The sequence below is a fragment of the Panthera pardus genome, unplaced genomic scaffold, assembly GCF_024362965.1.
Source record: "Panthera pardus isolate Hobbes unplaced genomic scaffold, ASM2436296v1 HiC_scaffold_26, whole genome shotgun sequence".
Lineage (NCBI taxonomy): Eukaryota > Metazoa > Chordata > Mammalia > Carnivora > Felidae > Panthera > Panthera pardus.
Window position 1 is genome coordinate 4,534,075 of NW_026526832.1, and position 26,652 is coordinate 4,560,726.

Below are 26,652 nucleotides of genomic sequence, written 5' to 3' on the forward strand. Positions count from 1 at the left end.
AGAGTAATGGGGCGAAGCCAAGGGAGGACGTCCTGGAATTTAATATGAGACATACGTCCAAACACGGGTGTGTCCATCAGAGTGTGAAATGGGCTTATCAGAAAAAAAAAAAAAAAAAAGAAAGGAAAAAACTAGCAGACTCGTGACATTGCAGAGAAGGTGAGAAGAAAAACCTAATGAACAGAAAGAACAAGCAAATGGGGTGTGTGTTTAGGGGGGCATTGGACCCGGCCCAGGCTGCCGGCTGGAGGGACAGCGTAGATGTTTCACATCCAAGCAGCCGGCTGGTTAGGGCAGAAGAGGTTGATACCCGCAGACCTGCCCCTGGATGGGGAGCTGCTGGACAATCTTCCTGTGCCTGGAGTTAAGCTTTTTGTTACCTTAAGACCGTGGCTTCCCCAGCTTGGCAGTCAGTGTTCCTCTGAAAGCCTCTTTATATCGTGAGGTAGTGATATAGGGTCACGACCGGGAATTGCGTAGACAGTCATAATGGGTATGGCTCTTATTTCATGGTATTTTGTTTAAAATCTTTTGACGTGCCAGGGCTGCCTGAGCGGCTCAGTTGGTGGAGTGTCAGACTCTTGATTTCGGCTCAGGTCATGATCCCGGGGTCGTAGGATCGAGCCCTGAGAAGGGCTTCTCTCTGGGTGTGGAGCCTGTTTGAGATTCTCTCTCCCTTTCTCTCTCTCCCTCTACCCCTCTCCCCTGCTCATGCTCTCTCTCTCTTTCTAAAATAAAATTTAAAAAAAAATTCTTTTGACTTTCCAAGTAAGTTGCGGAATCGTCATTAATACCAAAACATTTTCCTTTTCTTTAAAGTTTATTTATTTATTTTGAGAGAGACAGAGATAGTGTGAGTGGGGGAGGGGCAGAGGGAGGGAGAGAGAGAGACTCCCAAGCAGGCTCCGCGCTGTCAGCTGCAGAGCCCGACATGAGGCTCGAACTCACAAACTGAGAGATCATGACTTAAAGCCAAAACCAAGAGTTGGACTCTTAACGGACTGAGCCATCCAGGCGCCCCTCAAAACATTTTCCATTAAAGCTATAGTTTATGAAAAGTGCCTAGAAATGCCCCCTGCCGCCTTCCTGAGTCATCTCCTTGGATTTGTTCTTCCCCTGCAGGCAAAGAGATTTATTTCCATAGCAGGGGTTTCCAGTGTCCTGTTTACAGACTTGAGATAATTCTTGCTGGCTTCATGTACTGACCTGCTTTTTAAATAGTCCTGTCACGAAGCTAGGTAGGCAAAGTGATATTTTTATAACAAGGCAAGACTGACTTTCCCCAAAGGGAAAGGACCGTGCTCCACAGAATAGTGAGACCAAATCTCCATTTCTCTTTAAAAGTTCTACCACTGCTTATTTAAAACTGCATGGAATAAGTATCCGAGTCTAGAAGGAGGTGGTGGCTTCCTCCAGGCTCTGTCTGGATGGGGTCAGTCTCCGTGTTGATTTCTCTCCCCTCCCTCCTTCCTTCTTTCCTTCCCAAACTTCTCTTCCTCCTCCACTTTTTCCTCTTGCTTTTCCTTTTGGGTCCCCATCTTCTCTTTTCTGTACATTTTTTAAGAAACAACGTACATAAATTGCTTCAAAAAACAAGAAAATGTTTTTATATTTTTTCTTAAAAAAATGTTTTTTTAATGTTTGTTTTTGAGAGAGACAGACAGAGTGTGAGCAGGGGAGAGGTAGAGACAGAGGGAGACACAGAATCAGAGGCAGGTTCCAGGCTCCAAGCTGTCAGCACAGAGCCCGACGTGGGGCTCGAACTCACAAATCGCACAAGATCATGACCTGAGCCGAAGTTGGTGGCTTAACCCACTGACCCACCCAGGCGACCTTATTTTTATATTTTTTTCTTAAATAAAAAGACATGAATTAAACAGTGCAACCACCCGGTATTATTAGTCTGCAGGAAGAAAGAGGCCGAGATAAGCTGCAAACAACAGAAACACAATTATTTTATTATCATTTTTTTCTTTTTAAAAAAATTTTTTTTAATGTTTTATTTATTTTTGAAGCAGAGAGAGACAGAGCATGAGCAGGGGAGGGGCAGAGAGAGAGGGAGACACAGAATCCGAAGCAGGCTCCAGGCTCTGAGTTGTCAGCACAGAGCCCGACGCGGGGCTCGAACTCACAGACCGCGAAGATCATGACCTGAGCCGAAGTCGGACGCTTAACCGACTGAGCCACCCAGGTGCCCCTCGTTTTTTTTTTTTTTCAATAGTGGAGTGACTCAGAGAGGATTGTACTCCCACCAAGTGGGCCAGACAGGATCGGAGTTAGGGTGCCCTGGGGGCGAGGTGTGTCAGAACACTGGCAGGTGAAAGGAATAAAGAAGCCCCTGGGTGGTCTGAGAGGGGTGCCCCCTGGGCCCACCGGCCTTCCTGGTAACCACAGCCATCTCTTGGCTCCCCTGGAGTGGGACTGTGGGCCAAGCGGGAGACCCTGGTCAAAGGGCTCCCCTGGGAGAAGCCCTCTCTGCTAGTGGGATAGTCCTGTCTGCAAACATGGCCTCTCTAACCCCAACCCCCACCCCCACAGTGTGGCCTGAAAAGAGGCCGGAAGAAGTCGCCTGTTAGAGTTTTACGGACATGCTGGAGCCTCTCCTCTGGGAGTGTGTTAACCACTGGTCCAGAAGGCTGAGCTCAGTGACCCAATGCCCACACCCCACCTCCCCAGTCTTTCCAGGGAACGGAGAGGGAGGGGCTGCAGGGGGAGGGGTGGCAGAAGGGAAAGGAGGTGCTGGGTGGCTTTAGGAGTTGAAGCGGGCATTGGGGTGGGCGGGGGTCCCTGGGAGAACCCTCAGGTACAAAGGAAGTCTAAAGTGGGCTTGACCCAGGCTGGCCTCTGTGAGGGAACGGAAAGAAAGCTGTGTCTTTTTCTCTTTCCTTCTATTCCTGTTACACAAAGTATTCCACTCTCAGCTCCCAGAGTTTGGCTGGTTCTGGCTAGTGCTGTGACACTGTTGGGGAGGGGGCCCAGTAACGTGATGACCCTGTGTGTGTGTGTGTGTGTGTGTGTGTGTGTGTGTGTAAACGGTATTATTTTTATTCATGTGAATTACCTTGCTAATCATTTCCCAATCTTTATGGCGATTGATATTATTTTGATATGTCTTCAAAATCCATGAGTCACGGTCTTGGGTCTCACTTAACACGCAGGAGTGGTAAATTCGATTCACATATGTGGAGTGTCTCCTATAGGCCAAGCACAGTGCCCAGCGTAGGGACTTTGACAACGGACCAAATGGTACCTAGAGCTTAATTAAGACCCAGCGCTAGGAACCAGCACCTTGCCCTTGAACCCAGTCCTGTGCCCACCTCCCCTTCTGCCCTTAGGCCCTGTGTGTTTTACTGGGCGAGAGCGCCCCCAGATTACCCAGACAGCATCACTCGCACGGCCCTGGGAGGCTGTGGCACACAGATGTGGGGGTCAGGGGGCCTCGCCCCGGGTCTTCTTGATGTGATTTGTCTAAGCAGCTACTTCCCTGGGCCTTTCTGTCTGTGAAACAACTTCATCTGTGGAATAAATGAATGAATGGGCCCGAGCCCGTCTGCCCGGCCTGCCACTCTGTGCAGTCTTGAAGTGTAGATGAAACCTATCTACAAATGCCCCTGTGAGCTGGGAGCTCCTTTGCAAACCCAAAGGGAAAAGAAGAACGGTATTAGAATAGTCAATCTAACACGCTTCTAATTTCTGTGAAACGCACACTGGATTCCTTCCTTGGCATGAAGGCCTTTGTTTCCTCCACCGCAACCACACTCCGTATGGCCCACTTAGCCTACCTTGGAAGAGACTCAGTGCGCCAGTGTGGCACTTCCTCCCGATTTATCCACAGCGGCCTTCCATCCAACGTGCCCTCTTCTTTTTGCTGACCTCTGCCCCTGAGGACGTCTAGCAGAACAGAGGCCTGGGTGTGCCAAACGTGTTCTAGCCTTGGTTAGGAAGATCATACACCCACAAACCTCCGAAGCGAAATGTTATTGAATTGGATAAACGGCCTTTGTGGAGCTTTTCTTTTCCGTTTCATTTCAAGGAGCTGCTGATGTGGTTAACGGGGCAAGTTTTGAGAAGAGTTTTGAGTCCGCATCGAGGGGAAAGGCTTCCTCCTGGTGCGTCCTAGGCGCTTGGGCAGAGTGTGGAATGGGTCAGTGAAAGAGTGAATTAATAAATTAATATTCAGGGATGATTGCCAACAGGCAAGCCCGCGGGATCATGTTGATTTCAGGGTATGGCTGGGGAATCTGATAGAGGGAACCATCTGATGAGTGGTCAACTCGAGCTGTCCTTCCTCCCTAGCCCCTCAAGTGGGTCCTCTTCATGACTTTACAGGAGGAAGTCCCCCTCCTCCCCTGAGGGCATTCTGCACTTGCACCGACCGATGGAGCAAGCCTGACCCATCCCTGATGCTCACCGCAGGGCATGTGGGCTCAGCCCCTCCATAAGGCGCTCAGTCCTGTAACAGACGGAAACTTGAGGCTCACCAAGGTGCAAAGCCAAAGTGATGAGCCTTTTCCAGGTCTGCTGATAATTTGTTTTTAGCACAAACTTGAACACCCAATAGTGAAGACGGTTTCCTCTTTGCTCCAGAAGGCCTCATGTGTAGGAGATGGTAAACCACTTCTCACACGCTGGTACTCCAGCCAAGGTGCTTGGTGCTGGCCAGGCAGGGTCAGCCAGCCACAGAATCTGTCCCGGAGAAGTCGCAGTCGAGCCAGGTATGTGGCAATATGGACAAACAGCCCCTATGGAAGAGGCTCCATGGGATTTGGGATGGTGACCATCAACTTAAGTGGCACTGAAGAAGACATAGTAGGAAGGCAAGAACACTGGCTGGGCCAACAGATGTCTGCCGTCTTCCCCTGACTCCTCATTTACTGTCACCTGCAGAAGTGGACCACCCGTCTGATGGCTTCCGACTCTCTAAATCAGGATACTAAGAGGAACACCCGGGTGGCTCAGTTATTCGAGCGTCCGACTTTGGCTCAAGTCATGATCTCGCGGTCCGTGAGTTCAAGCCCCGCGTCGGGCTCTGTGCTGACAGCTCGGAGCCTGGAGCCTGTTCCGGATTCTGTGTCTCCCTCTCTCTGACCCTCCCCCGTTCATGCTCTGTCTCTCTCTGTCTCAAAAATAAATAAACATTAAGGAAGAAAGAAAGAAAGAAAGAAAGAAAGAAAGAAAGAAAGAAAGAAAGAAAGAAAGAAAGGAAGGTACTAAGAGTATCTGGCTCAGAAGATTGGGCAAACTTGATCATTTACACAATGTACCTGGGACACTACATCGGCAAATGGCAGCTGTCAGCTTCCTTCACCTCATTGTACCAGTCTGTGTCAGCCCTGGGACTCTAGTAGGTCCTGAGCAAGCAAGTTGACTCTTGCTACCTGACAAACTGTATCCATCCACCATTTGTGAATCCACGAGGCAGAGTCTCACCAGTGCCCACTCTGCACCAAACACTGTCCCGGGAGGGGACTCAGGGAAGCCCCGCTTTCCTGCCCCAAGAGCCTGAAGGAGCCAATCTTGACATCTGGGACCTTGCAACTATGCCAGGGAGGCCTGAAGCATGAGGCCTCTGGGTTGCCCGGTGACAAGGTCCATCCTCCCAGGGAGAGGTAGAAGGAGGTGCCTTTCAACCCACAGAGTGACATTTGAACTTCTGTTAAGTGTGGGGGGTGGTAGCACCGAGAGAGAGAACGGCCTGGACCATCTGCACCAACTCCTGAGTCCCAGCGGCCAGCGGGGGCCAGACTGTGGTCACCCCCAACGGGAGGCACATAAAAGGGTTGGGGAAGCCATGTCCCAAGAATTGAGGTGAGTCTGGGTTTGAGGACAGGAGTTACTCTTCACTCATTGCTGGCAAGAAGCAAACAGACCATCGGGACACCTATGATGTTGTGCTTCTAAATGAGTCCAAACGGAAAACGACAATGGACTCCGAATTACTTCTTGGAAATAAATTGTGGGTAAATACCATTTGCTTGAAGCCTGGAAACCCTAGTTTCCTTTGGTTTGTGTTTTTAAATGCTTTGACGATGTGGTTTGCTTCTCTCCAAGAAAAAAAAAAGAGAGAGAGAAAAGTAAATAAAGGCTGACAACCGAGTGAGATCACAGCCAAGAATTCTAAGAGCCCACAGTCACCTGGGGCACGACGGTTGGCAACAGGGGACAGAAATTCAATATGGATGTGAGATCCATTCCAAAGGCATCAAACCCAACACCGAGATGAAGAAAATATACATTTCATGATGGGGCCCACATTGCCATCCTTCTAAGGGGAAATGTAAATGAGGATGTTTTTAGGGATTATTTCCACTTTGTCACCAAACTGAGATGTTGTCCTTGCTCCCTGCCAAGGGAGGATTGTGGCTGTTGTTCTCGGGAAGCAGTGGGGCTCATCCCCTAGCAACAGGCAGCAGCAGAGAGAAGGCTTTACAAGCAGTGTCGCCTAATAAACGCAGTGGGAACAGTGTCAACAACAGAGACAGCCACAGAGGGAGGGACACTGGAGGCAGAGCTTGAGGCGGGAAGGGAGTATGCCTCCAGCCGTAGGCAGGTGGGAAGGAGGTCTCTATGAGGTGGGAAGCCCCTCTGATTTGCTGAAATGGAAGATTCCACATTTTATTTTGCAGGCGAGCTAGGATGGCCGTTCTGAATTAGTTCCATCGGAAGTGCTTTAGTGCTGTATTGTAACTTTTTTTTTCTTTTTTTCTTTTTTTTTTTAATTTTTTTTTTTAACCTTTTATTTATTTTTGAGACAGGGAGAGACAGAGCATGAACAGGGGAAGGTCAGAGAGAGGGAGACACAGAATCTGAAACAGGCTCCAGGCTCTGAGCGGTCAGCACAGAGCCCGACGCGGGGCTCGAACTCACGGACCGCGAGATCATGACCTGAGCCGAAGTCGGCCGCTCAACCGACTGAGCCACCCAGGCGCCCCCCCCCTTTTTTTTTTCTTAATGCATCCTACTCAAAACCAATCCATAAAGCAAATTTGCTGATCAGCTGTCCCTGGGACCTCTGTGTGCTAGCTCAGAAGCTCATTCTGGTATTCAGAGGAACTTGTCAAACGGGGCCTTTTAGAATCTAGAAGCAGGGCTCCCCGGCGCTTGGGGGAGAGTGAAACTTCTTCATTCTAGCCTTCCTCGGAGACTGGCTTTGCTGGTCTTCACGCACCCGTTTTTGTAACTTCTCAAATGAATGTCACAGCACAGGCAAGGAGAAGAAGGCTCTTAAAAAAAGTCCAGGTGTTTGGGGTTTATAGAAGAAATCAAGGTTGCTATTTTCCACGAATGAGATGGTTGCCGAGCAGGTAACAGGTTGCAATGGTTATTGTCCTCTGCCTGTTCCCCGGGCCCCTTCGCTGCTTCCTTTTCTAACTGCTCTGTCAGAACCCGGGTGGGGATTTCCTCTGGCCTGGCTCTCCTGGGCTTGAACGGCAACCTATATAGGCAGATTTCAATGCTACGTTTTTTTAATCGTTTCATTTTATTTTTATCCTAAGTGTACTGCTGCATTTTTTTTTTTTAAACAAAATGATTAACAATGAAAGAGTTTGGTTTGGAGAGAAGCCTTTACAGAAAACAAACTATAGAAAGTAATTCACGAGGAGTGCAGTATATAAAAAAAAATTTTTTTTTCTGTAACCTTTTAAAAACAACGTTACCAGCTGTGCTATCACAAGACTGCCCTTGACCTCCACAATGTGAATTAAGGCAGAAGGGTCGTAAGCAGCAGAGTTCCTATCTGACTGTACATTTTTGTCACCTATATCAACAACCATTTCCCTTTCTGTTTGAGAGATCTATGAGATCCCCTGCACGAGGTTCTGTGGTTCAGGGCTGGTGGTGGCTGCAGGGTAGCGATTTCACTCGGGTCTGCGACAGCTTGTCTTAAGCTTCATTGGTCTTAGAGCTTAATTTCCGCTCCCAACAAATCGGGCAAAATGGAAAGTGGCTTTTGGAAAAGAGTGGGTGAGCGACCGATCCATGCACCAGACGTCCTTCTGGAGAGAGACGGTGGTGATTCACTTACCCATCTCTGAAGAAAATAGGTAGCATTACTACTTCTTGGTTGCTAAACCAACAGACAAAAAACTATGGACCCATGTTCCTGGCTGAAGATAGGACGTTTATCCAGGATCTTTTATTGTTCCTTTGATAGGACTTCTATCGAGACAGTTTTAATCGTGGTGAAACGTTTGGTGTCGCTCTGGGTTTTCCTCCTTGTCGTCAACAATTTGAGGTGTGAAGTGAAGGAAAGCCTGTCTTATCAGAATGTTCTTTCCAAGACAAGTCTCGGCGAAGAAGCAGGCTAAAGAGTTCGGACTCTTCTCTATTTCAGGCAACACCGTGCTTATCAATAACTCCCCCTGGGTGCTCTGTTCACTGTGGCTTGCTCGGCTCTGTCACCATCCCTGTGACGAGGTGTGAAAGTGGGCTTATATTCCACTTGTCACCCAGGGGCTCCACTTTCTGTTTAGTAGATCTTCGGTAAGGAAGTGAGAAGACATGAGGAGATCTGTATTCAGTAAATAAGAGTTAAGTCTTTTCAGATTTCTGGGCTGGAATTTAACAAAACAAGGTCTGCTCACCAAAGTGGTTACATCTAAACTAAGTATAGACTGGAGATAAATCTGACAACCCCTGACATCTTTAAATGTCAAATCCACCGCCCATCACAGATGACATCGTACCTAATGATCGAACTCCCTTTAAAATATACTCATGTAAATACATTTTTGTGAAACCACAAGCTGTTTCTCTCAGTTTTGTTTTCAGCTGGCTTTGATAAAGAGAGTGATTGGCATCCTACAGTTAATTAAACAGCTTTCAAGCCACCATCAATGAAAAGTTTTAGGTTCAGAAATATACTAGGCTCTTCCTAGTCCAAGAGTTTCCACAGTGCTTTTTAATTGTGCTAACAGACCCTGTCAGAGGAGAATTACTTAGCTCTAGCCTGGGTTTACAACCCAAATTATCCTGTTCTTGTCGGTCTGATCTGTCTTTGTTCACTCACTGTATCACTAGCATGATGGCTTCGGTTGACACTAACAAGAAACGCGATTCCTGTGTCTGTGTTCACTTCGATACAACAGTGTTTAATACATTACACAGTCCTTCTTCTTGTACACGTTTCATTTTGTGACTAGAAAGCTACTTGTTTTCTCTTTGTGGAAAATAGAAAATCAAATGAGAGAGACTCATTTCCAGGTCAAGAATTCTGAGTAACCAGGTTTCTCTCCTCCTTGTCTGTCTGAATTCTTTTCTCTTTTTCTTTTTTTTTCTTTTCTTTTCCTTTTCTTTTTCTTTCTTTCTTTCTTTTTTTTTTTTTTTTTTTTACCCAGTAGCAGTTATTTGTAGATTCTGGAAAACTATTACTTGCTTTCAAAATAAATAAATAAAAAGCCTGGTCTTCCGATTTTACAGTTGAACCTTCCCTAACCCTTAAAGCCAGGTTACTTTACCAAAATTGTCATCAGTTCATACATGATGGGTTGGCTTCAAGTAGAAAGGGATATCTAGCAAATTGGGGGGAAAACTCTATTTTACTTCCGCCCAGGACTGTCTCTGAGTATAACAATGGTATTTGAAAATCTTGCCGTTCACAAAGGCATTTTGTGAAAAGAAAAGCTAGCTAGTTGCCCATGAAGTAATTATGCTGAGGACAATTTTTAATATGGAAGCGTTCACGTTTTGGTTCATAAACTCGTAAAGAAAAAACAGTGGGGAATTTCTTTTTAATGCTTCGAACATTTCTTCAGTGAAAGCTCTTCTACTGTGCCCCTCGGCTCTTAAGAAATTCCCGGGTTACAGATACAATTGAGGGCGAACTCGAATCTGTTCCGTGAGCACGGCCTTTTTAGTTGTGGTAAAACAGAGTTAAAATGACACCCGTTTTGAAGAAAGTGCTTCAAGATCATGTCATGTTTCACTCTTTCCAGATGACTAAAATCATCATCATTTCCCAAGTCTTACCTCGGGGGAAGGGGACATGTGTGGTTTAAAAGAGTGGGCAAGTATTAGTTAAGGTCAGGCTTTTTCTGAATGTGAGCCTTCGATGGTGCTGGGTAAGGGCAAGGGCAGATCTTCTAGGGTAAAATACTCATACAGAAAAATCTCTTAAAGTAACAAATTCAGGTGGTTACCATAGTCTTCTCTATTCCCTGTCATCATGCACTGTAGTGTTCATTCAAGGCTTTTTGGTTTGTGTGTTTTTAAATGCTCTTGTCTTGCCTAAGTCAGGATTGGAACACAAAAGCATGAAGTGTAAAGTCTGAATCACATGTTTCAGGTCTGGAATTAAACGGCATAACCCATGACCTTGAATAGAAGATGTCATTACATGGATACGGTCACCGGGTCACGCTCACCAAAAGCAATGTCTACCTCTCCCCAAGAGCGTTTGAAACTGACCACAAATGTGTCCAGTGATTTTAAATCCCCCCCTGCTAAGCTTTCTGTCAGTCAGCGTAGATTTTCAGTGTCCTTCCTGAGTTTTGTCATTTCTTTCTTTTTAGTTCTTTTTACTGTTTGTTTGCTGGTCTATGATTTATGAAGAAATCCACTTTCAGAAGAAATAATGACTTACTCTCTGTGGGTGTTTCCTTTCTTTACTACCTGAAGAATTTTCGAGTATGAATAGATTACAAGAAAACAGACCTGTGCAAAGAAGGTAGAGGAAAAATATGAACTAACTTTTCAATTGTTTGAAATGAGGGGGATACTGGGCTGAATCTACTGGTGTTTTTCAAATTGGTCCTCAAGTTAATTAGCCAAAGCACAGAGTAGCAAGCATTTCTTTCTAATATAGATGTTAAAAACAGCTTAGCTTTTCTAAATATAAATAGCAAAGACTAATGCTCTTAGTATTGCCTGAAAAATTTAGAAATGTCTGCAGGCTGTTGTGAACAATTGTGTCTTTATGGAGAGTTGTTTGGGCTTTTTAGAAACTCATTAATTTGATTGTAAGCGTCTGAGTGTTATCAGGAAAAGAAGCTTTAGAAAATGGTTTCAGAATGTGTCATTTTCTCCTTGGTTTAATCTGAGATGGTGTGTGGGCATGCTGGTATTTTAAAAGGCTAAAAATGGTGTATAATTGCTATGCCTTCAAATATGAGGTAGGGCTGCAAACAGAGAAGTTTTCTTCAATCGTCTCTCTCTGACATTCTGCTTGTCTTCCAAGTAGTAATTCTTGGATTTTTAGCAAGGATTCTTTCATTCTTTTTTCATTTTCAATTTGTTGTTACAATTCAGCAAGAACAAAATTTAAAAAAAAAAAACACAACAAACCATGTCAGCTTTCTATCGTTTTGATCTTAATATTTAATGTTTCATAAAATTAAAACCCTGTGTTTTCATGTTAACTAGTTTCATTATTATTTTTTTTTTTTTTGTGAAATGATTTGCGGTATAAGACTGCCATTTGGTTTCAATATTAATCTATAAGATGAACTACGTGGGTGTCATTTATTTTCAGTAGTAAATAACTGCTTCACGGGTTATTTTACCTTAGCATAATTCCACTGATTCCTCTGGGCTTTTGGTCTGCGTGGTCAAATAATATTTGATGTGTGTGTGTCTGTAAAATAAAAATGACATGCTGCCTCATTAAAAGCAAGTTCATGGTGTAATGGTGACCAGAATTGGGGAATGTCATGTAGTTGGTTTCAAAATCCAAGCAGTGGATTATTCATTAATTATTCTTTTTTCCAGGAAAAGTCTGATTTGGTTGTTGCAAATGTGGATTTACTAGAATTCTTTTTTTTTTTTTTTATAAATCATTTATGTGTGTGTGTCATTTTAACCTTAAAAGGGGTTAATTTAGCAAGAATAGATACCTTTTCTGTTTGTATTGTGGCTTGTTCAATTTCTCATAAACTGTATTTGGTAGCTAAAATGTTGAAAGCAGTTTGGGAACAAAATGTCTGCTTAAACCATGACAAAATTGGCCACAATTTGCCGATTGGGCTGATAACAAAAGCCAGCAACACAAAATAGGTAGAAAAACAGTTTGTTCGGTGATGTGAGACCACTGAAGGTCTTTATGCATGTTATTTTTTTTTCATTCTGGTGTTTATGTTGCGCTGGAAGATAAGTTTTTGCTCTCACCCATAGATTTTGATTAACCATTTCATCTGGTGGATTTCTTTTAAAACTCCAGAAAACAAAGCTGTTCACCTGGGCTCTGAGACACATCTGAGTTGAAATCCAGCTTTGCCCCTAAACCCCACGTCTCATTCAGGCTCCACCTGCTTGTAAATGTCTCAAAGCTCACAATTTGATCTTTTAAAGCAGCCCTGAAATGCCATTGTTTCAGGTTTTCACCATTGACTTGTATGGCTCTCACTAACTTTTTTGCAAGTGTCAAAGAAAAATTACAGTTTGCAGTTTAAAAAAGAGTTCTCTCCCCGAGCATGCAGTTGAGAAAAACGCCAACAATTAAATGTACACATCGACTCTCCTGTAGCTTCACAGACTGTGCAAACATATCAGGGTTTTAACGCGAGACAATACATTTTTTCAAGTGATAGAAAAAGACAACGGCACCCTCTCTCCTCTCCGTTGTTTTGACTTCTCCTGCCATGCCTGCGTGTGTGTGTGTGTGTGTGTGCGCGCGCGTGTGTGTGATGGTCTTATTTTTCTGTCTTAAAAATCAGATACTCCAGGGCAATAATTAGGATGAGGCTTATGTTTCTACTTATCTAATCTTTGTTTTCACAAATAAATACAAATAACTCAAACTGAAACTTGATGGCTTTGGTGATAATAAAATAGCAGCCACGGGGAAATTTTCTTCATTTTAATGTTCTTTCACAACCCACATTCAGTTTCGGTAGGAAAATTATTAACCTTTCAACAGCCTGCTAAGACATAGGCTCCTAATACACTCTGGAGGATGATTTGCAGGTTTTGGTTCTATTTTGAGACTTGGTTGTACAGTTTTTTCTTTTTCTTTCTTTCTGTCTTTCTTTCTGTCTTTCTTTTTCTTTTTTCTTTCCTTTTTTTTTTTTTTAAGACCAAGGGCTTTCTTTGACAGCGATAGCAATGACTTGAAATCCTTTCGATTGGTATCTTTTCAGCGCGTGCATATTTTACAGTGTTCGTATTTATATTTGATCACGGGCAGAGGGAGGGCTCCTATTTCCTGTTCTCCTGCTGTCTGAGGCTGTGAAAGAGGAAATGTTCTGTAGCCTCACCGGTTTTCCTCATTCTAATCCTTGGGTGGACACTGTGAGTCCCGTGTCCCCATTTTTCAAAATCCAGCTGAGCCGTATTTCGGAGAGGGCCAGTGGCTCTGTGTTAAGCATCTGGCTTGACTCCTGCCTGCCTTGGGTGGCCTCACGTCAGTGTCCGTCACTCCAGAGCAGGTCAGGCCTGTCTGGGATTGCGGTCCTGAAGGTCTGCGTAGCCGCCAGCTTGCATGGAAGGCTCAGCACGGGGGTTTCTCCCTGGCTGACTGCTGTTTGGTTTACACCTCTGGTAGGGGCGTGCGGGGAGGTGATCATGATCTGGTAACTCCTGTGTCTTCACCCGAAATGCACAGCGGGGCAGAACGTGGGACAGGAGAGGCACTGGGTGCGTGGGGTGATCTCAAATGGCAGTTTCCATTTTAGGTGTCTTCTCCAAGTCTGGCTGGGACGGCCACACCTGCAGAGAGGGCCCTGAATGGGACGTGCCCTACGTCTGGCGAGGCTGGGCCTCGTGACTCATAGTCCCCTTCTCTGTTCCATCTCCCCCACCCTTGCAAATCCCCGGCCTCCCCAGTGCCCTACCCTACCTGTTCCCACCACCCCGACGAGGCGGACGGTGGAAGCTGAGGAACATCTTGTTATCTGTGCGCACCTCCCTCTCTGCCACTTTCAGTGTCTTCCTCCTCCTCCTCTTTCTTCTTCTTTTCATACTTCCTGTATGGGGTTAGTGTTTTTCTTTCTTAATACTAAACAAACTATGTTTTTAATGTTTTGGGGGGGGGGGCGTGACCAGGAGCACCTGGTCACGTTGCCGCCTACCTGCCCGGTCGTGGGCTTCTGCTGGTGCCAGGTGTCGGTGCGAGCAGAGCTCTGAAGCCCAGTGGGTTTTGCCCCCACCGCTCCTCCCAGGGTAGCAGTAAGGAGGGTCGAGCTGGTGAAAACATTATCCTCCTCAGGGAAAACATACTGAGAGCGAATGAAAGGAGGGCCACGGTGGGGCAGGGGGCCTGCAGCTTGGCTGAGAGAGCAATGTGATGACTTGGGGGGGGGGGGGGAGGGTAATCACTGGTACAGGTTTAGTATCCCAAAGGGCTCAGCCTATGCCAGGCAGATGAGCAGTACCCAAAAAAGGAGATCGAGGGGCACATCGTACCCACCTTCCTCCCCAGGTCACTCCAAGAACTTGTTGAAAGTCTCAAATAGCCTCTGAGTTGCTGGCTCTTTCCTGCCACCGTGGGGATCTCAGGAGAGAACCATCCGGTGAAGAACTTGCGAACAGTTGACTAAATGGAGAACGTCAGTACATGGCCAATGTGCGGTCACCCGCGGTCACTAGGGACCAAGCCCATGTCTCCTTATCCAAGAGCATCGCTAGGTCTTCTGAACATCAGTCACCACTGGGGATTCTTAGGCGTGTGTCTGAACCACCCTGAGACATCCCTGGGCCCCACTGCCAAAGTTTCCAATCTAGAAGGTCCGGGAAAGGGCTTGCAGATTCGCATTTCTAACAAATTCTCAGGTGATGTGATGCCGCTCGTCCAAAGACGCGTGTTGAGAAACACTGGTTAGGGCCATGGGCCGTGGGTGATGGGAATACCTAAAAGGCCAATGTCTGATGGACCTGTTGGCTGTCTCCATTTTCCCTCCAGCGCCAAGTCCCTTCGTGTGCTCGGCACTGCCTCTACGATAAACCCAGTCCTTCAGAGTTTTGCCTCTCTTCATAACTAGAGAGCAAGTTTACCCGTAGTTTTGGACTTTCACGGTGTCAACCAGACTACAGGTCTGCTAAAATGGTTTTGAGGTTTAGTTCTTTGAAAAGTGGGTTTTATCTCAAGGGTAGTGAAAGTGGCCAAGGCGAGGGGGTGGGGTGGCAGGACTGGACCAGGAAATAATCCAGTGAGGGCCACCCTTGGGTTGCCCAACACTCTTGTCTCCATTTCTTCAGTACAGATGGAGGGAGGTATTTAATAGGTACCTCTCTGTACCAAAAGATGGGCAAACTTCCAAGATCCATGGGGGAACGAGCTGATCGAATCACCTGTGAGCTCCTGTTCAGCCCAGAAAGGGGGCCGAACATCTTGATCAGGATGCGAGGTGGGAAGGTGGTTGGCACCATTTCACCAGCTACTTGCAGAACTCCCTGTTGTCTTCCAGGTGGGAGGGAGGAGCCTAGTAGCGCCAACCTGAGAGGGCCGATGCCACGCTTAAGGGAGGGCACACGTCTGAAACTGTGTCTGACATATGGGATGTGCCCGATAAACGGTGGCCAAGAGGACCTGGGTGTGTTCTGGGGCAGCCCGGGGATAGGCTCGTGCTCTGCTAACAGGGGTTTTGAGGGACACGGAGTCTTTTCTGAACCACGTGTAGGTCTGTAATGATGCGTGGAACACTTTGCAAAAACTGCTTCTCAGGGGACATCCCCTCAGGAAAGGCTCTCGGTCTGCTCAGAGTTACGTGGCTTTGGCTCTAGAAATGGGAGCCCCCTTCAGAAACCAGGGAAGGGGGGCCCCTCAAGCGTGGGTTTCTCCCTCCCCTGCCCTGACATGTCTGGCAGCCCAGAAGCCTAATAATTTACACAAGGGACCCGTATCACTTATCTCCGAAGTTAATCTGTGATCGTTTTTGGCTGTGGCCTCGCAGTTTTAACTTTCTGAGAAACGAAAACAGTGGAGTCCCAAGAGCTGGACACCTTGGTGTTGTTGAATACACTCTATCCTCCTGGGCAGCTGTTTCGAAATCTCAAAAAGTTGGCTCCCAACCCTGTCAGACTCCACCATGAGTCAGCACGAACAGGATGTGAGTGCCTGGCCTGTCATTTTCCCAAGCGTTGACAAAGACTCTGGTGCAGAACAGGCTCAAGTGTGTGTTCTGTACATGGGTGGCTGGGGGCTCTGGCTTGGCCTTTCAGCGGTGAGACATTGACAGCACCATGGATGTTACAGCAAACTCAAGTCTCTGGCTTTGCTCCCCCGCCCCCGTGCCCTGGTCCTTACTGCCTGGGAAAGAGGCTTGGGTGAAACCATCCAGTGAACCATCTGGTCTGGGGGTGGATGTCTGAGCTACTGTTTTCTTCCCCCTTCTCAGTTTCCCATGCCTGGAGCCTTTCCTCTGCCATTAGGAACGGAAAGGGAAGGATCCGGGAGCTAGCTCAGGGAACATCCAGAAGGTCGCCTGGGCTCCATTTCGGGTCCAAGACGAGGGCTTGTATTTGCAGTGTGATGTTTGTGACCCTGGGGCCATGCCTCAGATCTGAAGGAAAGTGAAGTTGGGCGCACAGGGGGAGACCTACTGGGGGGCCCTTCAATACTAGAGATGTAATTCAGCCAGACTGGGAGTGAGCACAGGAAGAACATGTGACCTTTGGGACTGTCCAATGTGAGGCTGGTGGTTTCCACCAACTATCAGTGGATGCTGGCATGTGGGAAGCCACATGTGTGACTGGCTCTTAATTAGGGGCAGATCTTTTAAAGTTCCTGAATGGGCTCTCCTAGGTTGTTTTTTGAATGGTAACTACATAGCAGGCCAACATGGAGCCATTATGGATTTTACTTATCCATGCAAGAGCTCCTGAACAAGCTAGCTCTGAATTTAGGGACTAGGTAGGAAGGATCCACATCTCGGTCCCAGTAGGGTCCCTTCCAGTCTGATCTTAGGACAGTTGCCAACTTCCTCCCTTCGGGTGCCTGTAAAATGAAGGTTGAGCACATGATCCTTAAAGCCCTTCCACGTCTCACTCTGTGATTTTGGTCAAGGTCTGCATGGTTGGATGTCTGTTACTAAAGTCTGCCCGGGCTGTCATACTTTGGTGTTTCATCCCTCAGAAGTGGGGTAACTGGAGGACAGCACAAGTTCCTAAGCCATCTCTCTATCTCAACGGCGACACTAGAGGACCCAGGTTTTCCCTTGCACCCTTCTCCCTGGCTGACACATTTCTTCGCTCCTATTTTCCCTTTGCCCGCCCAGGAAGGCACTGCATAAGAAATCTTGGGGTCAGTTTCCAGACGTTAAGCCACAATAGAAAATGCCAGCTCATAGGACACAAATCAGGAAGCTGGTTTTCCCAACAGATTCATCTGGGCAACGCTCTTCCCAGAATGTCAGATACCACAGAGCCAGATTTATCACCTTTCAGAAAGCCCGGTATTTCACTGCCACTGGCAAATGGGGCCCTTGACAAAAAACAAAACAAAACAAAGCAAAACAACAATAACAAAAACCCTCAGGCTGCAGGAGTTGATGTGAATCAGCTAACGCATTTGCACAGAAGGTTAGGGGAAAGGTAGAAGGAACAACAATACAGTTTCCAGAAATAAATGCAGACTATCACAAGTGCCACGCGAGTGTTGGGAACAGCAGGGACGATGAGTGTTAAGGGGAGCTTGAAACTCTGCCACTCAATAGAACTCTGCCGGCAAAGGCTCCAAAGTCTCCTTGTGCAAAAAGGGTTTGGGAAGCACACAATGAATGAATTTCAACAGCTTTCTTTATTTCCTAACTTCTCAGCGTCTTTTGTATGCTACTGTGCATTGTGAATGAATCTCTAGGGGGAGGATGGAGTTTTTCCAAAATCGGGCACCCCTTTCCTCCCTTTTTACAGAGAATTTTGCGCCATTAACAAAGGTCAGGAAATGGGAAGGGGCAGGGGCAGCTGGTTTTCCTGGGAGACTCAGGGCTGCATCTTGGGCAGGTTGCACATGGAGGGGACGGCAAACCCAAGGAAGCTCTGAGTAGACAGGCAGAGCCCGTATCTTCTCTGCCCATCAGCAAGCAGTGCCCGGTCAGAGAATACGTCTGCAAAAGCACAGACCGGTGTGGATTTGACCTCCCTCCCATGGCAGTTCTGTCTCCTGCCTTCTCTTCCTCCCTTGGAATGTCTGAGCCACAGATTTAAACGCAAAGCTGGCTTGCAGGGCCATGATCTTTGGGGGAGGGGACATCATCTATATTCCTGCATTGACCTGTCCCTCTGCCTGCCTTTGGAAGGATCCTTTCACTTGTTTGGGAACTGAGAATAAGCTTCCGCAAACAACCTGCTGCTTGGGAGCCAAACCGTACTGGTCTCAAGTGGCAAAGTGGTTTCAATTAGAACCTCTGTCCTTAGAGCTGTCTCAGCCCTCTGCTGTCCTCAGGGCTTTTGTATGGTCAGGGGCCCCTTCTCCCTCCACCTCATTGAGACTCCTTGGTGCCAGTCACTCCATTCGCGATGTTTTGGTGCACCTGGGAGGCTAACTCTCTTGGGATGGAAAGAGGACAGGGGACCAGACGTTCAGCCTCCATATTCCTTGTCCCTCCTCACTGGGCTGCAATTCCCTGGTGACCTCTCTCACGTCTCTTTGGACCCTTGAGGAGTGCTGCTCGGTGTAGCACCTGGGCAAACACTGAGCAAATACCAGACTTGTCCTGAAAGTCCTGTGTGACCCTTTAACAAGGCCAACAGGAGCACGTAGGGGAAGAGCCTCAATGTGCCCCAGCAGTAGACCCTGACCCAGAAGGTCAGAACTAACTTCAGCTTTCAGTAAACAGGTAGTGGGCTTCTGGGAACATCTGCCTTTTCTGTCTCTTGTGAATTATTTTTAAACGAACGCCCTGCTGCCCACCTGCCCCACCCCCCCCCACCCCCCCCATCATCACCGCCCGCAATGTTCGTTGATTATCGCTGTTTGAATAGGTGGTGATAAATTTGATTCCCCAGCTCACTGTGGCATTTATGATCTGTCTTTCCCTTTTCGGTTTCCATGTACTGGAGTGACTGTCTCTCAATGCGGTTGGCAGTGACCTGTGTTTTTCATGCATGTTTTTGTTTCAGAATAACTGGGAGGTGAAACAAGAAGCTCTATGACGCAGTTGATCGAAAATGACACAGACACAGAAAAGTCAGGACTCGGCCCCCTCCAGTGCCTCCACCTGCTGCCCACGGCCAGAGTGCAGGTGAAGGGTTTCCCCTGGGGCTTGATCCTAACTAAACCCCGGAAGACGTTTGGAACTCTTTTTCCACACCTACTCTAATCGTGGCCTGTTAATGATCACACTCAAATCATCACTAACTTTGAGCTTTCTACTGGAAAGCTCTGTCTTCTCAGCTGCCTCCTTTTCTTCCCCCGCGCATCAGTCACCCTCATTCCACGACGTTTCTTGGGCTCATACTGTTATGGCATGTTCTAGAGTTGAGTTGGATGGGACCCACTCTGTCCCTCCCCCTTCCCAGCACTTACCAATATCAACAGTTATGCTGTTTTTCACTCATTAATTGGCCGTGTACCTCTCTCTACCTGCCTTCCAAATTTCAGTTCAATAAAGGAAGATTCTAGTCTGTCTCATTGCCCAGTCTGTCCTCAGCACCTGGCGCTCTGCTCAATAATTATGTGTTGACTGGATCCATTGTCTTATCACTTCTCACACTGACTCTGTGATATTGAGTTGCCCAGTATTCTAACCACTGTTTGGCGGATGAGGAAATTGTGAATCCATTTACCTCTGGTGATCTAAGGGGGTAAATGGAGTGGCCAAGGTGGGGACACAGGCTTTCTGTCAGTATACTGGCCGGCGGGAAAGGTTGATCATAAACTCTCTATTACCTGGATAATCAGATTCTCACCTGAAACCAAGTTTTGCCTTGCAAATCAATGTCCTTGGGTTAAATCTCATTTGCTTATGTTCCTGGAAGATTAAAGGCAACCATGTAGCAGAGGGATGTGTCCTCAGTGGGGAGTCTGGAGTATGGGGCCCTTGTCCTCGCTCTACAAGCTGTTGCCTGGGTGAATCATCTAACTTCTCTAGGTGCTACTTTCCTCGGCAGAACACCAAGAAGACCAGATGATCCCAAAGATCCCACCCTGCCCTGAGGTTCCTTTCCCTTCTCTGCCAGTTCTGTTTTTCAGAGTCTAGAACTCTGAGGAGGCAGTGCAGAAAGGTATCGTGGGGAAACACAGGCAAAGCCCCTGAGAATACACAGAGCCCAAGCCCAGTTGTGGGTTTATGGACGTGCCCCATGGGGTGCTCACACATACCGAAACCCCTTTAGACACATCCCTGTCCTGGTATATTTCGTTCTCAAGAACAACAGGAGGAGAAAAAATAAATTGAACGCACAATTCTAGGTGGATGGGGCAATGGTTCTGAACCCTGGCCAGACGTCAGAATTACCCAGGAGTTTTCAAAAATCCAAATGTCCAGGCTCCAAATGCCCAGGTAATTCTGTCATGTAGCCAAGGTGAAGAACGGTTGATCTGGGGCCAAGTTGCCCAATATGGCTAGTAGCCACGAGCCACATGTATCTCCTGAAAACTTAAAACGTGGCTGTGTGACTGAGGAGCTACATTTGTAATTCCTTTTTATTTTAGTTAATTTAAATGTAAACATCCACATGGGGCTGTGCTTGTTGCATTGGAAAGCACAGATCTAGAACACATGTATCATCACAGAAAGTTCTACCAGACAGCTCTGTCTGGGTGAACTCTGAGGCCTATAACCACCAAGTGAAATTACACTGAATGAAAGGGAAGTTTAAGGTAATTATCTCAGTCTGTTAATTTGACTAGGGCCTGCTCTCCTGTCTTGGGCCTGCAATATATTTTTCATCCACCTCTTGAGCCCGGGCTTGGGCAGCAGCAAGAACGACACGCTTTCAAAGCAGTGCATGGTAGGATCCGGAAGAATTTACAATACCTACAAAGGTCCAAGGCTCTGACTCAAGTCATTTGGCATTGACTCTGGCTATTCCTTCGGTTTGCATCTTTGAAGCCCCAGCTCTGGAAAGGGAGCTGTCTGAGTGATTGTTTCATTACCAGAATGTAGGACAGTGGGAAGCAGGCCTTCCAGGAAGAACTTTTGGAAAAGCAGATTGCCAAGGGGTGGGGGGGTGGGGAGGGTTGGAGTGCTGCAGGAGTTTGGAGTTCTGTAGGAATTCAGGCTTTGAGATGGGCTCACTGAGGCCACTCAGCCAGCTCAGCCAGTTTGGGGTTACAGCTGGAGAAGCAGAAGCCAGAGCTGAATCATTTTCTGCTTATCACTCAGAGACTGTCAGAGTTTTTTTTCTTTTTTTGGAGGGAAAGCACCTTACAACAAATAATAATACTATTTTGAATTTCGAAGCTTTCCCTTTTTCAAAGCACTTTACCACCTCTGACTTATTTTGTCCTCACAACAAGGCCATAACCTAAGTAGGGAAAGGGTTTTTACTGCCTGTCTAACACCCTGAGCAAAAGCTCAATATTGTGGAAAGAATTAAATAGTAAAAGCGGAGACTCTGAGGCATTATTTTGTCCTCTCTGGTCACACTCAAGCACGTAGCAGCATAGCTAGAACCAAACATACCTGAATGTTGCACTCTTCCAGGGGATTGTGTTTTTCAAAAGGACATAGGCTTCACATTTGTTCTGTCTCATTTCACCCTAGCTTTCTAACTCCTGCGAGTTGATGGTTGGAGGCCATTTTTTCCTCAGAGGTTTGTGTGACTGGCAAATGTGATAAATACACCTTCAGTGTCTCCCCACCCTCACCCCCAAGTTAGTTTTAAAGTGGAGTGTGGGACAGAACAGAGGACAGGGCCCCTGTGGGTCTCCATGGGAATAGCTCTGCTTCCCTCCAAAGGACAGAACTGGAGCAAAAAAAAAAAAAAAAAAAAAAAAAAAAAAAAAAAAAAGAAGCCATAGACCGACACGGTCACCTTGGAGCCTTCAACTCTCTCTACGTGTAGAGCTGCTGAGAATCGTTTCAAACCTCACTTGCCAGTGGGGAGAAAACACCCAAGAGTCTGTGTTGAGATCGAGTGGGTGGCCTAGCCAGGACGGCCATCTCCAGCAGCGGGCATGGGAGTAGAGGTAGCAGGACCGAGGTAATGCCATGGTCTGACCTCTTTGGGAAGGTTGTCCCAGCTACTGTGAATTCTCCTGGTCATTCCATCATCTGGCCCATCTTTGGTATCTTATGTACCTAGGATACGACGAGAGGTTTTCAGATGCTTTACTGAAAGCAAGACGCACTTTCTGGGGCATTCCCCTAATCGACTGTTCTGGTGAAGCTCGTCAAAACAGGAAATGAGGTTAGCATGGAATGACTTTCTCTTAGAGAACTCGTGGTGCCTCTTAAAGACCACCACTTTCTTCCCAAATGCTTGTGAACTTTGTCTGATGCCTCTTCTGGGTTTGTCCGGAAACTGGAGTGAGTCTGCTCTTCTGTAGTTTTTAGAACCCGTTCCTTCGGAAAATGGCGGTGATACTTGCTCGTTCCCAGCCTTCCAGCCCCTCTCCCTTGCACCTCAGTATCTCGAAGATGTCTGCAAGTTGCTCTGGAGTTAGAGGTGCGCATCCTTCAAGCCCAGCAAGAACGTGGCTCCGTGCACGTGCCCTTGGCTGAGGTGGTCACACGGGGGCTTTAGGGAGTTCCCTCCTCATGCTGCTTGGCCCCCATACTCCCTTTTCATCAGATGTGCCAGTAAGAGAAAGGAATCCAGTGGATGAAAACTTAGTGAAAACAATCCACTTTCTTGCCCTGCTCCACGTGTGGGCATCTGGCTCAGAAAGGCACTGTAGTTGAAACAGCTGTGCCCAGCTTCCTTCACGTGAATCCCCACGCAGGGTTCTTTGACTCAGTTTTCAAAAGCAGTGAGGGTTTCATAGTCTGGGCGAGCGGCAACATGCTTATCTCTGCTGAGGCTTTCTGACAAATGGCTTGACCTCAAATTTCTAGATTTACATGTCTTTTTGTTAACACTGAGCTCCTTTCGAGTCACAATTGCTTTTACCCTGTAGAAGGGAGTCAACCTGGAGCACGTCTGGCCTTGAGTCACAGGCGTCCATGGAGGACTGATGTCTCCAAACAGAAGTGGATTACCTCCTGGAGGTCTGCCTATGCATTATGCTCTCACTTCTGTAATCATGGGTCTGCCTCCCTTTTAACATGACGTAGCAGGACCTCAAAAGCCACTCTGGGTCCCCATGATGAGTGGGACATGCTCTCTTTTAACCTGGGGTCCCTGCCTCACTTTTTCCAGGTCTACAACAGGTACCGCCCTTTCAGGGACGGTCACTTAAGTAGTTGGATGGATAAACGTGCACCTAGAACAATCCCAGCTACCACCTGAGGCTTTCATTTGTTCGGGACACAACTTTTGGTGGTTCACACATTACAGTTAGCTCTTGAACCACATGGGGGTTGGGAGCACCAACGCGCCACACAGTTGAAAATCTGCCTATAGCTTTTGATCCCCCCAAAGCTCAACTACTAATGGCCTACTATTGACCAAAAGGCTTACCAACAACAAACGGTTGATTCACACATACTTTATTTGTTATATGTATTATTTTTATTAGGCAGTAAGCCATATTAAGCAAATTACAAAGAAGGGAAAATACATCATAGTGCTGTCCTGTAAAACATCCGGGTATAAGTGGGTCTGCTCAGTTCAAACCCATGTTGTTCAAGGGTCTGCTGTATTTCCAGGCCTCATCACAGGCCCCAGAGATGGCATTATTAATCCTTTTGTTTCAGTTAAGAAAACTGAGTTTCGGGGCACCTGGGTGGCTCCGTCGGTGAAGCGTCCGACTCCTGATTTTGGCTCAGGTCATGATCTCACGGTCGGGTGTGTGAGTTCAAGCCCCGCATCGGGTTCTGCACTGACAGTGCAGAGCCTGCTTGGGATTCTCTTCCTCTCCCTCTCTCTGCCCCTCCTCTGCTCGTGCTCTCTCCCTCTCTCTCTCAAAATAATAAAACGTTAAAAAAAAAAAAAAAAAAGGGAGTGTGACTGGTAAGTGACAGAGGAAAGACAGCTGAACATAACTGAAAACAGAAGGCAATCAAAAGTCCAAGGGTCCCTGCCGAGTCCTGGGCACCCCCTCCGCCGAGCAGAACTTCAGGCCCACGCGGCAGCTACCTGAGCCTTTTCCTTCCTCCCTCAACACTGGCAGCCATGTTGGTCTCGCCTCCTGCCCTCTTAGCAGAGGGTCTTTGGCGGGGCGGGGGGGTGGGGGGCAGGATGTGGATACACTTTGGTTCTGCAAACTGCCCACTACTCCAAGTGTGGTTGGAAGGTCAAAAAAGGCAGAGGTCCCGCCCTGGCCCCTGGCCTCAGAATCTGCCTTCTCACCAGATCCCAGAAGACCCGTGAGCACAACTGCTAGAGCTCAGCTCTCTGGGCCTCTTGAGGTCAGAGCTCTGTGGTAACACCTTCTACCTCCAGAGCCCAACGTGTGCCTGCCTTACGTAGGTGGTGAGGAAATGTTGGTAAAGTGAATTTGGTCTTTATTCTTCTGAGAAGCTAGTTGGGGAATTTGGGGGGAATCAGTCAGAGGCTCTCTGGGGTCCCAGGCAGGCCCCCACCCCTCAGCAAACAGTGAGGCTGTTTGAGAGTCAAGGGGACGGAGAAGGGTATTTGGGCTAAGAAACCATAAAAAGAGTTACATCAGTAGAAGGGGTTGCTGCTGCTGTTTGAGGAAGAAAAGCAAAAACAGGGAAATGTGGCATCCAAAACAGGGTCCCGCCTGCAGCCCTTAACCATTCTTACTCCATTATTTTTATCTTTGGAACCTCTAGAGGCGGAAGAACACAGCCCTGTAATCGGTCACTGTCTTTAGGTTACCTTCCGTCCATCTGCTGTTTTCTTTCCTCCAGAAGTTACTTTACCGACCGTAACTCCCCCACACTCCTGTCATCTCTTTGAGAAGGAAAAGCTATTTGGCGGTTCATCGCCGGTTCTGGCATGGCTGCCTTAGCACGAGCACAGTCAACAACGGGAGCTTGAGCATGAGCGTGTGCTCGTGCATGCGTGTGGGGGGGGGGGGGGGGGTGACCGTGGGTGTCGGTAGTGCGCGAGCACCTGTGTACGTGCCGCGGTGTGCGTGGTGGGTGTCTGTGCGTGGGTGGAGGGGGCGTGGGGGCGGGCGTGTTGTGTATACCGTGGGTGTCCCTGCTGTGCGCAGGCGGGTGGGTAAGCGGGTTATCTGGGATGTGTGCGGGTTGTGGGTGGGTGTGTTTGTGCGCGGCACGGGTGTTGAGCACACCCCTTATTGGGGGGCTCTCTTCAGAGCCCCGCAGAACTCCTCATGGCACCACCCGAAGAGGAGGCAGCACCTCAGGAAGGATGTACCCGGGACAGGATCACCTGAACAGAGGCCCCATCCTCCTGCCCTCCTCGCTGACCTAGGGCCAGTCGAGGGGCACATCGGCCTCCAAGTGTCGTGTCTGGTGTCCGTGCTGGAGGACAGCTGAGTTCCTTTCCCAGCACTACCTCTCCTGCTGGCACCCACAACAATGCCTTTTCTTGCACAGGCAGCCAAGGCCAACCATGGATCTACTGGGCTGCAATATGCTGATATAGATCCAACCACGGATCTACTGGGCTACTGGGATCTACTGGGCTGCAATATGCTGACAACACATGAGGGTGAACCACCCGGTCCCCGAGCAGCTGGTGCCCGGTCTGCTGTCCGCATGGCCCCCGCCCCAGCCCTCACGTGCGGTCCCTCGGCAACAGCACTGCTCCTGTTAGGTAAAGGCTACCTCACTTTCCTTGACACGTCTCTTCCGAAGACAGTCATGGCCCCTGAAGGCATGGCCAGTGCTGGGGCCTTTCCTTTAGGGTGGAACAATGGAGACCCCATTAATTACAAGACTCAGGTAGACCCGCCCCCAGTTCTGGTCTGCCTGGTCCCTGGCAAGCTGTGGGATCTCTGAGCTTTGGTTTCCAACTTCATCCTGTCAACTAGGAGGCTGTTTGCAGTAATGCATGAAAGCATAATGTACAGATTCAGTTATGGTGGCTGTGATCATTATTATTTTCATTTGTAAAGATTGAGGATTAAAAAAAAAACAAATATATCAGGAAATAGTAGGAACATACGGTCAGTGAAAATACTTGGGTAGGGTCCTAATGACCTAAGCTATAAATATAAAATATGAAAAGGAAGAAAAGATCTAAAAGGCAGGGGGGCCAAGACAGCAGTCTCAGAAAAGGAGAATAGTCTTAGAGAGAGAGAGAGAGAGCGCGCCAGTGAGAGATGGAGAAACATAGGACCAGCCTTCCAGAACTCTGCTTCCTCTTCTTGGGACAAGCGTGACAGGCCCTGATTCCGAATCTGCAGAGCCAGACGTGGTATAGAAGCATCGATTTGCTTTAATGTAAATATTTTGATGTCTTTCTTTGCCTGAACTTTTAACCTTGCTGGTAAACAGGGTAGGTAGAATAAATGATTGTTTTTCTGAGAACTGACTTTTGAGGAAACAGGGGGGGGAAAAGGATTTTTATTAGCTAAATTGTCAGTCTTGTGCATGATTGAAAACCTCACTTTGCTGCTTCTCAAAATCTGCTTCAGGAGACCAAGAACTGCTTTATTCTAATTTCTGAAAAGGAAAACTGTAAAATATAGAAATACACCAATTCAAAAACAGCAAAACTTACAAAGACAATGGAGGGAGGGGAATCGTTCTGTGGAAGGTTTCTGAAATGAGAAGAACAATTCAATTAAAGTCCAAG

At 47.5% G+C, this 26,652-nt stretch overlaps 1 long non-coding RNA gene across 3 annotated transcripts in view; it reads left to right on the top strand.

The window, feature by feature from the left end:
• The window catches only part of LOC109264803 (uncharacterized), a 155,753-nt gene that overhangs the window by 45,203 nt on the left and 83,898 nt on the right, over positions 1 to 26,652 (top strand). For 2 of the 3 annotated variants that reach the window (XR_008418011.1, XR_008418010.1), the window contains exon 2: positions 18,991 to 19,112. This is a non-coding gene — a long non-coding RNA (uncharacterized LOC109264803). Of the gene's footprint in view, positions 1 to 18,990; positions 19,497 to 26,652 lie in introns of those variants that run through there. The other variant, XR_002078861.2, reaches the window with a different exon arrangement.